The sequence below is a fragment of the Xenopus laevis genome, chromosome 8S (assembly GCF_017654675.1).
Source record: "Xenopus laevis strain J_2021 chromosome 8S, Xenopus_laevis_v10.1, whole genome shotgun sequence".
NCBI lineage: Eukaryota > Metazoa > Chordata > Amphibia > Anura > Pipidae > Xenopus > Xenopus laevis.
The window spans coordinates 93,155,772-93,168,671 of NC_054386.1; the positions used below are offsets into that span (position 1 = coordinate 93,155,772).

Genomic DNA, 12,900 nt, shown 5'->3' on the forward strand with positions numbered 1-12,900 from the left:
CAAAGGGAAACTGGGATCCAAAGGTTTTTAAATCACGTTCAACAACTTTCAGCATTCTATCCACTTTGTCTTTGTGTTTCTAATAAAGCCACGGCACTACTTGATACTCTCCAGATACCGCCTTTCATTTCCACCTGATTGTCTGAGGTTTCCTGTAGCAGATTATTTCATCCCCTCTGTCATAATCCCCTGATAGTTACAATTGTCTGTGCAATGAACTTGCCATTTCCTCAGGCTTTATCGGAGGTAATGTGTTCATCTGTCGGAAGTGGAACATCGAGCTTCCCAAACTATGATTTGCTGAACGGATCATTTTAATGTCAAGAGTATGGATTTCAGAGACTGCTTTTCAGACACACAGGTGTAAAGGGAAAGGTCACCTTTCAATAAACCTTTTGTTAATATTCAAGCCATCTAAGCAACTTTGCAGTTGGTCTTTATACTTTTATAAGTTGCAGTCTTATATATACGTTCTCATCTGCCAAATTCTGTTGGCGACCCCACCTCTGGAAGCAGAGTGCATGAGGGCAGATTTTCATTTCATGTTTTTGTTAAAGGAGAACTAAACCCTAAACCTGAATATGGCTAAAAATGCCATATTGTATACTGGACATATTGCACCAGCCTAAAGTTTCAGCTTCTCCAATGATCCAGGACTTCAAACTTGTCACAGGGGGTCACCATCTTGGAAAGTGTCTGTGACACTCACATGCTCAGTGGGCTCTGATTGGCTGTTGAGAAGCTAAGCTTAGGGCTCGTCACTAATTATCCAGCAGAAAATGAGCTTCCCTGTAATATAAGCCGATGCTACAGGTTTGCTGATTATTAAATTCTGATGCTAATTGCACTGGTTTCTGTGCTGCCATGTAGTAATTATGCATTAATTACTAATCAGCCTTATATTGTGACATTTCTATTCTATGTGTACTGTATATTGTGAGTGGGTCCCTACGCTCAGTAAGTGACAGCAGCACAGAGCATGTGCAGTGAATCAGCAGAAAAGAAGATGGGGAGCTACTGGGGCATCTTTGGAGACACAGATCTTTTCTGCTTAAGAGTTGTGGTTGCCTTGGGCTGGTACAGAAGCCCAAAACATAATGTACAACATTTCTAGCTACTTCTTCAGTTACGCTTTAGTTCTCCTTTAAAGGGGTTGTTCACTTTCAAAAATTTTTTAGTTCACTTGGTTTTAGTTCACCAGAAATAAAGACGTTTTCCAATTACTTTCCATTTTCTATGTGTGACAGTTTTTCTAATATTGAAGTGTTAAAGGAGAAGGAAAGGTTAAAACTAAATAAGCCTTATCAGAAAGGTCCATCTAAATATACCAGTAAACCCCCAAAGTAGTGCTGCTTGAAGTCCCCTGTCAAAAGAAACACTGCATTTCTTTCCTTCTATTGTGTACACGTGGGCTTCTGTATCAGACTTCCTGCCTTCAGCTTAAACCTCATTGCCCTGGGCAAGAGCATGCTCAGTTTGCTCCTCTCCCCCTCCCTTCTCTACTGTAATCTGAGCCCAGAGCAGGGAGAGACTCAGGCAGGAAGTGATGTCACACCACATTAATACTGCAGCTCCTATCCTAAACAAACAGAGAGCTTCTAGAGCTTTTTACTCAGGTATGGTAAAACATTCTACAGAATAAATATAGCATTCCAGCTTGCACTATTGCAGCTAATCTATTGGCAATAAAATGCCTCTGTAGCTTTCCTTCTCCTTTAAAGGGCACCAATCATCACTAAAATCATTTACTAAGTAAATACACTATGTGAAAGTTCAAGAAATCAGATTTCTAAAACAGTTAGAATTGTTTGTATAATGTAAATGATCAGCTCACTATTCCTTCTGCAAGATCTCCCCTATCTCCACTGCAGTTCTAGCTGAGGCAGCCATCTGGCATGGTCAGATTGTTAATATGTGTTTGATTTTGGCTGTGATAGGTGCCCTTTAAGTTTCATTTTTCACTCTCAAAATACACTGTTCTAATTTAGTTGATACAGCAGTTTTGTCCCTGCTGAGCAGAATCCCCGAGTTTCATTAAAGGCAGCTGTTAGAACTGATACAATAGTGGCTAATATTCCACAGATACTGCTGAGAAATGGATCAACTAAATGTAGCAAATTGTAACAGTTCAGATGCTCCTGGATCACGGAGCTGCCAGACAAACACTAGAGACTGGAACATTAAAGGAGAAGGAAAGCCCCAGGGCGCAAAACCCCTCCCCCCCTCCCCTGTGTTGCCCCCCCTCCCTCCTCCCCCCTGGCCTACCTGTCCCCCTGGGCAAATGCCCCTAACTTGTTACTCACCCCTCTGCGCAGGTCCTGTCCACGGAGTTCACAGTCGCCATCTTCTCCCACGCGCGTCTTCTTCCTGCTCTGACCGGCGTCTTCTGGCGCATGCGCAGTAGGAACAGGTACCGGTACAGCTCTATTGCGCATGCGCCGAATGTCACGAAGTGAAATCGGAAAACTTCGTGACATTCGGCGCATGCGCAGTAGAGCTGTACCGGTACCTGTTCCTACTGCGCATGCGCCAGAAGACGCCGGTCAGAGCAGGAAGAAGACGCGCGTGGGAGAAGATGGTGACTGTGAACTCCGTGGACAGAACCTGCGCAGAGGGGTGAGTAACAAGTTAGGGGCATTTGCCCAGGGGGACAGGTAGGCCAGGGGGGAGGAGGGAGGGGGGGCAACACAGGGGAGGGGGGGAGGGGTTTTGCTCCCTGGGGCTTTCCTTCTCCTTTAAACTTTAAACTTCAATTTTGGGTAAACAGTAAAAAATAAAAGATGGAGAGCAATTGAAAAAAAATATTTGTTTATGGTGAACAATCTGAAACAACTGAACTGAAAAAATGTTTGGAAGGTGAACAACTCTTTTAAGGCACATCTTTCTTGGTACCCCTTATTCTGACATTGCCTGTTTATTTGGGTTTGAGAGTCAAGCACAAATGTGGCCATATACAGTATGGGATGACCAGTACAAGTCAGCATAGATAAAGTTTGGTTTATCAGATTAGCCCCCTCAATTCACCATATGTGATTCGTTAGTATACATAGAAATAAAAACACCAAGAGAAATTAAAACTTTAAAATCGCAAAGCCTTTATTAAGAAATAAATTAAGAAATAACAACGGGATACTGTCATGGGAAAACTCGCTCGATTTCTCCTCCCTGCCTTCCTTATAGGAGATAGCCAGGGAGGTGTAATCGAGCACCGGTTTCGGTAAGTTATTTCTTAAAGAGAGTCATGGAAAAACATGTTTTTTCCAAAAACACATCAGTTAATAGTGCTGCTCCAGTTCAATCCATTTTTCAAAAGAGCAAACAGATTTTGTTATATTCAATTTTGAAATCTGACATGGGGCTAGACATATTGTCAATTTCCCAGCTGCCCCCAGTCCTGTGACTTGTGCTCTAATAAACTTCAATCACTCTTTACTGCTGTACTGCAAGTTGGAGTGATATCACCCCCCCCCCAGCAGCCTAACAAGAGAACAATGGGAAGGTGACGAGATAGCAGCTCCCTAACACAAGATAACAGCTGCCTGGTAGCTCTAAGAACAGTACTTAAAGGGATCCTGTCATCGGAAAACATGTTTTTTTCAAAACGCATCAGTTAATAGTGCTGCTCCAGCAGAATTCTACACTGAAATCCATTTCTCAAAAGAGCAAACAGATTTTTTTATATTCAATTTTGAAATCTGACATGGGGCTAGACATTTTATCAATTTCCCAGCTGCCCCCAGTCATGTGACTTGTGCCTGAACTGTAGGAGAGAAATGCTTTTTGGTAGGCTGCTGTTTTTCCTTTTCAATGTAACTGAATGTGTCTCAGTGGGACATGGGTTTTTACTATTGAGTGTTGTTCTTAGATCTACCAGGCAGCTGTTATCTTGTGTTACGGAGCTGTTATCTGGTTACCATCCCATTGTTCTTTTGTTTGGCTGCTGGGGGAAAAAAGGAGGGGGTGATATCACTCTAACTTGCAGTACAGCAGTAAAGAGTGATTGAAGCTTATCAGAGCACAGGTCACATGACTTGGGCAGCTGGGAAATTGACAATATGTCTAGCCCCATGTCAGATTTCAAAATTGAATATAAAAAAATCTGTTTGCTCTTTTGAGAAATGGATTTCAGTGCAGAATTCTGCTGGAGCAGCACTTTTAACTGATTCGTTTTGAAAAAAATTTTTTCCCCATGACAGTATCCCTTTAATAGTTAAAGCCAAGTACCACTAAGACAGATTGAGTTACATTAAGTAGGAGAAATAACAGTCTGCCAGAAAAGTAATTCTATCCTAAAGTGCAGGCCCAAGTCACATGACTAGGGCAGCTGGGAAACTGACAAAATATCTAGCCCCATGTCAGATTTCAAAATTGAATATAAAAAAATCTGTTTGCTCTTTTGAGAAATGGATTTCAGTGCAGAATTCTGCTGGAACAGCATTATTAACTGATGTGTTTTTGGAAAAAACATGTTTTTCCATGACAGTATCCCTTTAAGAAATAACTTACCGAAACGGCACTCAATTACACCTCCCTGGCTATCTCCTATAAGGAAGGCAGGGAGGAGAAATCGAACGCTGCACGATGGATCACCCAATCGCTTTCTAAAGAGGAGCGCAAGCGGAGTTTCGGTATGTTATTTCTTAATAAAGACTTTGCGATTTTTAAGTTTCATTTGTCTTGGTGTTTTTTTTCCAATGTATTTTTTTAAAAAATTTTTTGATGTTACTGGTCGTTTAACCAAATCTGAACATGTATGGCCAGTTTAAAGTCCACAGTACATGGAGTTTGGAAGAAGGAAATTGGATTAAAGGAGATTATTATTATTATTTTCAAAATTCTCAACCCAACAGAATAATTGCAAGCCAAGCTGAAAAGGGAGCAGCATTTTATTTACAGCGCTCTCTAACTGGAGGCCAGTGGGATGGCTATTGCTCTCCAAAGACTTTTTTTATGGCCCCTTGCCTTGCTAAATGTTCCTTTGTATACAATCAACATTGTATTTTAATATTTCCCCCAAACATGCAGCATTGGATAATCCGCCCACAGCATGGAAGAAGCTTGGCAGCAAAAGATCTGATGAATACAATGCATGAAAATCATATCAGTTTGGAAAAGCAAAGCTAGTGGTTACCTGGGCCAAGCATTCTCTGGCTGGCTTCCATCATTGCTCGGAGTCACAGTTACTGTGAGTGAATGGGAACCATGTCAGCCGTGGGGATTCAGCACTTGAGAGATACTGTGCTTTGAATTTGGCTGAATACCTAGGGGGAAAATTACTAAGCAGCAAAAAAATCGCCAGCGAAAATTTGCTCAGAAAATGCTAATTTACTAAAATGCGAAGTTGTATCCACGTCGCTGAATGCTGACGAATTTTCGCTAGTGTTATTTCGGAAATCAAAGCGAAGATGCGCTATTGTTGGCTAATTTGCATACGGCGGGAAATGATAAAGTTAAATAGACGTATATGTTGCAGCAAATACATTACATTAAAGAAGTTCAGGGAACCTTAATAAAGAAAATAGAGTTGTTATATTGCCCTACACATGAGCCCAGTGTAAAGTTTATGTTCCATATGTTAGAAAATGTAGGGGGGAACCCGGGTACCCAAAAAAAAATTTACGGACTTTTGCAGCCTATCACCCTGAAAAGTAAAAAGACGCCAGCGTTTTTTGGGACTTAGAAAATTTTTCAACTATAAAATTGAGGAAGTCCTATACATTCCATTGCACTTCGCCTGGTCTGAGGTGGTGAAGATAAGTCTGGCACAAGAGGTAACGTTCAGTAAAATCCATATCTTAGTGAACTTGCGCAGTTACGTCTGTTCACCAGAGAGGATATTCACCTGGTGTTAGAGTGCGAAGTTGCACTGCTGTCTATCTCCTTCGCTAGCGAAGTTACACCGGCGCCCGTTAGTAAATCTGCGAAGTACGGAAATGACGTCACGCTGGGAAATTATCGCCAGCGTTAGTCACTTTGCCCTAGTTTGTCACCCAATTATGAACCAAATATGAGCCAAAATCCAGACCCCTTTTTCTCCCGAGTAAAATAAGGATAATCACACAAGAAGAATATGTTTTGTACAAATGCTATTGCTTGGTAACTCCATACAAGCATTTTGCCCTTTCTTATGTTTAGGGATTTACCGAATCCACTATTTTGGATTCGGCCGAACCCCCGAATCCTTTGTGAAAGATTCGGCCGAATACTGAGCCACAACCAAAATAGTGCAAGCAATAACACTATATTTATTCTGCAGAAAAAAGCTGTAGAAGCTCTCTGTTTATTTAGGATAACAGCTGCCATATTAGCTTGGTGTGACATCACTTCCTGCTCACTCATAGCTATAGGCTCAGATTACAGCAGGGAGGGGAGGAAGAGGGAGTGAGGAGCAAACTGAGCATGCTCAAGCCCAAGCCCTGGAGGTTTAAGCTGAAAACAGGAAGTCTGATACAGAAGCCCATGAGTACACAATAGAAGGAAAGAAATGTGGTGTTTCTTTTGACAGAGGACTCCGAGCAGCATTACTTTGAGGGTTTACTGGTGTATTTATATAGACCTTTCTGATAAAGCTTACTTAATTTTAGCCTTTCTTTCTCCTTTAAATGTTTTATTCAGCCATAGAAGCTGTTATTGTGTTCACAACAGATCAGCATATTGTCTCTCAAACTTTACAGCTGCAAATAAACTATTCCCAGCCAACGGTTTGTTTGCGGATTACAATTATTCAGAAGCAGTTAATCTTATAAAGAGCTCAAACCACCACGGCTAGCATATAAATAAAATTACACCTTTCAGCAGCAATGCCGTAGTATGGTGATTGCAAGGGCCCTGATTGTATGGATAAAGTGCTCTAACTGCCTGCAAGGTGTGATTGCCCATTAATGGTCTATTTAGAATACAAGCTACTTGCTGAGCCACTTCATCGGGGGGTCGGTGTTTTATGCAGAATGGAACTGGCGCACACACGGCTTTGGAACTCATTTAAATGTTTTTTTTCTCTCTATAAAGGGCAGATAAGAACCACCGATGATAAGACAACCCAACTAACCTGGGAGAAGGACACATTGATGATGATGCAATCAATTTGACAAGCTTATAAAGTGTTTGGAAGTATCTAATGTAATATTAGCTTCATCATACTGAAACAAGAAACTTTCTAAATACAAACAATTAAAAATGATGTACCGTTTCTGAAATGATCAAGTTTATGTTCACTATCCCGCTCTCAGCATCTGTTTCTCTTCATTCTCTCTTCATGCAGCAGTTGGGTGTCAGATAGTCATTGACAGTTAAATCCAATATATCTTATAGGGGGGGCTTCCTTTCCTAGCAGATGTATTAGAGCTCACCCAAATAACAGATTCCCTTTGCCTAGAAGATGTATTAGAGCTCACTCTATTTAAATCACCAGACATCATGTCTCTCTACATGCAGAATTTATGCAAAAGGTAGTTATTTTGTTAGATTTTGTTTGTACTGGAATCAGTTATTTGAGTGAGCTCTAATTCATCTGTTAGGAAAGGGAGCCCCCCCTATAAGATATATTGGATCTAACTGTCAATGAATATCTGACACCCAACTGCTGCATGAAGAGAGAATGAAGAGAAACAGATGCTGAGAGAGGAATAGTGGATATAAACTTGATTATTTCAGAAATAATGCAAAATATTTAATTGCTTGTATTTAGAACGTTTCTTATTTCAGTATGATGAAGCTTATATTAAATTTTCATTTTCGCAATAGTTCCCCTTGAACTACAACCCCAAGTTTTCCCTCTATCAACTGCCTATGGATGCTGGAAGTATATTGAGCACTACAGACCATACTTTCAAATTTTTCGTGGGACAGTCCCGATTTTGACAGCTCAGCCCGCAGTCCCAGATTGTTACTGAAATATCCTGACTTTCTCTTAGTTCTCCCGCACAGAACAGCCAGAAAAAGATACAAAGTTTCTAGAACTTAATTGGCTTTTGGCAGAGAGCCCAGAATATGTGGCAGGTGCAGCTTCCTCTTGGCTCTTTCACATACTCCTTGTAGATGTACAAACCTATTTAAATATATACAAAATATATTATGTATTATGCTATTATGTTAGATATCCAGTCACTCCAGCCTTTATATATTACATATTTGGCTAGCTAACTATATTATAAACATGTTTTATTTTGCACAGTCTATCTATTTATACAGTTTTAATTTTTACACTGAACTGTTTCTTTAAAATGAGAAAGGTGCACAATGGAGCAGAGGAAGGCAGAAGCGATGCAACCTATAATGACCGTGGGTCTGACAATAACCGCTATTAAAGGTTGGCTTGAGCACGATGGCAGGTCTTTGAGCGCCCCGTGGCCGCAATTAATACTATAACAGGTACAGGAAAGAGCATAAACCGCCTGCCGGAAAAACATGACTGACAGCTGAATGGGATCACAGAGAAAAAGGAGTATAGAAATCTCGTATCTGACAGCAGATAAGAACCACACACTCTGCCCATTCTCAGCCTGCTGGGTCAAACCACTGCTCATATTTTATTCCCGTCAAATTTCCCCATTTATAATAGTGTTTTTAATACCGTTATTTTATAATTCAGGGCCACCGCTGATGGGAAACGGATGCAGAGATCTTTCCTTTAAAGCAGTTGCAAGATGGAGAAGTTTGGCACATTACGGATTCATACCCTAACCCTTTGTTCCATGCCTTCTCTGTCTCTGCCATATGCTTAGTACTCTTAGTACCTGTACTCTGTTCCTCCCTCAATCAAAACTTATTGCCGCCTGCCAAGAAGAACTCCTCCAGGCCCTTCATTGGCTGCTGATAGATTACATGAAGCTAGCACTCTGTACAGGCGTGTACTCTGAGAGCAGAGAGATTACTGTATCACTGGATTTATTGCTGGGAGAGAAACTTACTATTCATCTGGCCCACGGGCATTCTTTGTTAGGCTTTAAAGTGGACCTGTCACCCAGACACAAAAATCTGTATAATAAAAGTCCTTTTCAAATTAATTAAACATGAAATCCAATTTCTATTTTTTATTAAAGCATTAATAGCTGTTGTAAGCTCATTTAAAAATCTCAGCTGTCAATCAAATATTGTCTGCCCCTCCTCTATGGCATGGGCATAGAGGCGGGGCAGACAATTACTTTCACTTTCCATTCAGCACTTCCTACATGTCACTGCTCTCCCCACATTCCCCCGTTCTCTTCACCATTTAATTGTGTAACCAGTACATGGGGATGGACATCAGGTCCCCCATTCTGGTGCACAAACAACATTCTGAGATGATGCAAGGCATTCCTTAAAAACAGTGTCCACAAAATGGCTGCTGCCTGCTTGCTATAATTATGAATTCCCAGACTGATGGAAACAAGATTCAGATAATTTATACTCTGTAATTAAAATTTATTTTCCTTGACTAATGTGTTAAAATATTATTTGGAATAATTTTTTTGGGTGACAGGTCCCCTCCAGGACTTGGGCTTGAGCATGCTCAGTTTGCTCCTCTCTACCTCCCTCCTCTAATCTGAGCCCAGAGCTATGAGTGAGCAGGGAGAGACTTAGGCAGTGATGAAACAACAAGCTAACATGGCAGCTGCTATCCTAAACAAATAGAGAGAGCTTCTAGAGCTGTTTACTCAAGTATGGTAAAGCATTCAGCAGAATAAATATAGTGTTATAGCTTGCACTATTGTGGCTAATCTTTTGGCTATAAAATGCTTTGGTAGCTTTCCTTCTCCTTTAATAAAAAATGCAAGATCCTTAGAGGAGCCTGAAACTGTGAGCTGTATAGCACAGCAGAATATATCAAGCAGTGTGAAGGAAGAAGAGGAATGCTAAGAAGGAGGCTGCCCGCCAGCCTGGCAGGGACATCTTTTGAATGTTTAACAGAGAAGGAACCCTTTAGAGTGGGGTGGACAGATTGCGACTGACAGGTTTTGCCACAAGGTCACTGTGGTTGCAAATGAATCCCATTCAGTCAATTAATGCACAATCAGAGGGTTCTGGGGGCAAACCCAAGGGACTATAAGAAACAGCACATGTCTGAGAGGAGGGAGACCAAGCTCCATAGCAGTAAGTTTCCCTTGTTAACAGCTTCACTGCCAGGCAGGGCCAAAGTGGCAGCAAACAGCTACTGGCCGTACAGTAGATCGGTTTTAATGTTCATTTATTTCCATTCTTTGCAACAGTGGTTCTCTAACCCCCAACATGGCTGCAGTATCATCTAATAAGTAAGGTGTTCCTTCAGACAGTCCTTAGCAGCTGCTAGACGTTCCAAATCAAATCTTTGCTGGGGAGAAGCTGATGCCCTTATTAAACATTTAGATATTTTCCAGTGAGCGCAGGTTTCCACAATATCCTTCCACAGAAACATCAATAAAATTCATGGTCTACTTTAGAGAGACGGAGACATTCTGTCCTGCTGGCAGCTTTATTGAACTCCAAGTCCTTCACCCACCGGTGGGGTTTCTGCTGTTGGCTGACACAGAGAGATTTAGTTCAGCGCCAGCAGGAGAGCTAGTGAGAGGCTTGAAGACATTGGTGCAAACAGAGAAACACAAATCAGTAGGTTTTGGAGTAAGTAGCGAGGCTAATATATATAGCAGCTTCAGTGGGATGGATATAGTAATAAAGGTGCACTCCACAAACTGGAACCTGGGTTCAGGTCTGGACTGGGATTTAAAAGAGGCCCTGGCATTTCAAGTTCACAGAGGCCCAAACAGCCCCCTGGCAGCCCACTAAATAGTGACTGTCTATGGCATCTTACAGCAGCCCCACTGGCATTTGCCAGAAGCCACTGATTGCCAGTCAGGGCCTGGGTGCTTAGTGACAAATGTGTAAGGTTAAAAGTAAAAACTTTATATTTTAATTTATATATGTAAATTATAGGGATGCACCGAATCGACTATTTTGGATTTGGCCGAACCCCCGAATCCTTCGCGAAAGATTCAACCGAACTGAATCCTAATTTGCATATGCAAATTAGGGATGGGGAAAGGGGGAAACATTTTTAACTTCCTTGTTTTGTGACGAAAAGTCAAGCGATTTCCCTCCCCCTCCCTAATTTTCATATGCAAATTAGGATTCAGATTCGGTTCGGCTGGGCACAAGGATTCGGCTGAATCCAAATCCTGCTGAAAAAGGCTGAATCCCGAACCGAATCCTGGATTCCGTGCATCCCTAGTAAATTAAATGATATGCAAAAATTAGATTTTATATATTAGGGATGCACCAAATCCACTATTTTGGATTCGGCCGAACCCCAGAATCCTTTGCGAGAGATTTGGCCGAATACCGAACCAAATCGGAATCCTAATTTTCATATGCAAATTAGGGGTGGGAAGGGGAAAACATGTTTTACTTCCTGGTGTTGTGACAAAAAGTCATGAGATTTCCCTCCCCGACCCTAATTTGCATATGCTAATTCGGATTCGAATCCTGCTGAAAAAGGCGAATCCCAAACTCAATCCTGGATTCAGTGCATCCCTATTATATATATATATATATATATATATATATATATATATATATATATATATATATATATATATATATATATATATATATATATATATATAATATATCTTAAATCTCCTATAGGTTTATCCCTCTGCGTAGGCAAAACAATATGATTCCTGTTAACCTTTAGCCCACAATGTTTCCATTTTAGCTGTATGCCCGTGACCTGTGCCGAGAGAGAATCTGCATCTATATATATATATATATATATATATATATATATATATATATATATATATATATATATATATATATATATATATATATTATACAGCACGTGTGTTGTTGCCGAAACGTTGAACAAATAAATATTTGTATTTTTTCCATTTAATAAGACCTAGGAGTGCGGCTTTTTTGTATCGATTACATTTCTTTTTGACCTGTTACGAATCTAAAACTGTATACCCTACTCAATAAATGTATGGCTTCTTATCCTACAATTTCTTCCCCTATATTGTACAGTTTTACTTCATATAGATATATATATATAGTATATTTTTGACTCTGTTTTTTAGGGTATACTGTCCCTTTAGGGAACTGCCTTTTCTTTTTCCCTTTTTTAAATCTAATTGTTTTTGATTGGTTGTTTTCTGTATAAAAGCTCATTTCCTGTGGGTGAGATCTAAACTCATAATTTTGGATTCGGCCAAACCCCCAAATCCTTTGTGAACGATTCGGCTGAATCCGAAGTCACACAATTTCCCTCCCGCCCCTAATTTGCATATGCAAATTCAGATTAGGAGCCGCCAGGCATAAGGATTCGACCAAATCCGAATCCTGATGAAAAAGGCCTAATCCCGAACTGAACCCTGGATTTGGTGCATCCCTACTCATAATTAAGTACCCTGCTGGTACGAAACACGTAGGGTATACATTTAACTTTGATTAATAAATACCTATTTTTTTAACTTATACTTTTGGCCCTGTGGATTCCTCTGAGTGCCGGAGATGGGGAACCCTGCAAGTAATAATATAGGATCAGTCCTGTATCTCACTGTCTGTCTTTTAGCAGGTTGGCTTGGAGAAGAGGCAGATAAGTAAAAGCAAAAGAATATGAAGCCGGTACTGTGGTGAAAGAACAGAAAAGGCATCACTGATTCATGTGAAAATGGAAAAAGAATTATTGTCACTAGAGTAAAATGTCACTTGAGAACAGGTGACATTTAAAAAACAGCCTACATCCATACTATACAAGCTCATAGTTTAGCCTACTGTGTACAAGGAAGTCTACTTTTATATTTTTGCAGGGTTGGTATAGGGGCACCATGAGGTCCTAATTCATATACAATTTAAATAAATATTGGTAAAACCTGAAAAATAATCTGCTGTGGGGCCCTGTAATATCTAGTTACGCCACTGGTCAGGATCACCCCACCCACTATA

General features: G+C 40.5%; 1 protein-coding gene across 2 annotated transcripts in view; it reads right to left on the minus strand.

The window, feature by feature from the left end:
• The window catches only part of fut8.S (fucosyltransferase 8 (alpha (1,6) fucosyltransferase) S homeolog), a 130,618-nt gene that overhangs the window by 86,099 nt on the left and 31,619 nt on the right, over positions 1–12,900 (minus strand). The window contains exon 1 of one of the 2 annotated variants that reach the window (XM_041574349.1): positions 7,049–7,090. The gene's annotated coding sequence lies outside the window, so the exon portion shown is untranslated. 2 annotated transcript variants of the gene reach the window in all.